This window comes from Acyrthosiphon pisum, chromosome X, assembly GCF_005508785.2.
Source record: "Acyrthosiphon pisum isolate AL4f chromosome X, pea_aphid_22Mar2018_4r6ur, whole genome shotgun sequence".
Taxonomy (NCBI): Eukaryota; Metazoa; Arthropoda; class Insecta; order Hemiptera; family Aphididae; genus Acyrthosiphon; species Acyrthosiphon pisum.
Genome location: NC_042493.1, coordinates 22,203,758 through 22,205,459, shown reverse-complemented (window position 1 = coordinate 22,205,459; position 1,702 = coordinate 22,203,758).

Sequence of the window (1,702 nt, the reverse complement as noted above, 5' to 3'; positions counted from 1 at the left end):
CAGGATCAGAATCTCCAAACTTCCAAAATCCCAGTACAGTTGGCAGGTAAATGTTACAATGTTTGTAATGAGTTATGAGTATCAACATTGACAACATTCAACAGTCAAGTAGTCAAATGTTGAAATGAGAAGTATAAAATAACCCAAAATCAAAATAAATTGTGGTGTGTGTGAGAAATAATATAAATAACACGAATGTCGAATATAGAGGATCATAAATGGACAATGACGACTGCAGCGGACGGATCGCTATTTGCCCGATAACAAAACAACACATTGGGAATCACGTATACCGCGTTTAAAAATAAACAAACAACAATATTATTCAGTTATGCTTACTATAAATTATAGTAAAATTAACTATTCTGTATAAAACCAAGTTTTAACTAAAATAAATAGTTAATGGAAATAGATTTAACTAAATTATAGTACTAGTAACTATATATTTTAACTACAATTTTGTATTCATATCTACTAAAATCGTTTATTAATCTTTACTACAAAATAGTTGTATTAACTATAAATGTTGCAACTACAATTATATAGTAATCATTTTTTTTCCGTGCACGATACGTTATCATTAATATTAAATAATTAAATTTTCATCTTCGTGTCATAACTGTTTTACTGTTATCATAGAACAATGTGAGCATAATATGAACAATGCTGTTTTGTATGTTGTGGACACATGGTGTTTTATACCAAGTGATTAATAATATAAATTTTTTTCAAACTTTTTTATTTTATTTTATTTTTATTATATTTTGTGTAACGAAGCGTATTTTATGTAACATTTACAGCGTATTTTGTTTAATGTATTTTATTAATAATTACTATTTATTTGACTTATTTACAAAATTGACTGTTTACAGTGTTACCAGTGTTAAATAATAATAATTTGACATATCTTATACTTTTTTTTTTGTGGTAATCAATTACTATATTTTATATTATAAAATTACAACAAAATAACTAAAATGATTATTCTCGGTTTTAAAATGTAGTGTTCAAAAATTGTAAATTGTTCTTTTTTTCCGATTACCGTTTTATTCGTGACGATTGATTCACGATACTGCCGACCGACTGTATTCCGAATCTTATCATATTACGCAAACAAATAGTTGGCTGACTGCCCAGTGTGATATCATTTTTTAAATAACTATATTACCTTTAAGAAAGATTATGATGACATTAGAAAATATTTCGCGTGGCGCGAACACCTTCTTTATTGCTATTAATGACAACTATACATAGAATCGTACCAGAAGACAACAACCCATTAATGCAATCAATCGATAGACAATGGCATAGACTGACCCTCACATTAGCTGGGTTAAATGAGGATATAAATGTAAAATATCCGGATTTTTTTTTGGTAAGTTTTTTTATATAAAATTGATATTGTAATATTCTCGTCGTTGGGGATGGTCAGAGTGATATTCTGATAGCCGTTAACTACGAGTATATTATGATTTTGCTGGAAGCAAGACCACTTGTGTTGATGATGAAGATGTTGACAGGGTAGTTTATGAATAAATGTAGACAGATGAAAAGATACTTTGTAGTTTATTTAAATGTTCTTCATGTAATTTTGTCTAAGTCCAAATGACCAAATACTACACAGAGTGACGTGAAGGTGCTTGTTGTGCTCTGGAGTAGACACGTTTGAATACAGGCTGTTTCAGGCTCCCTTTTTATATTC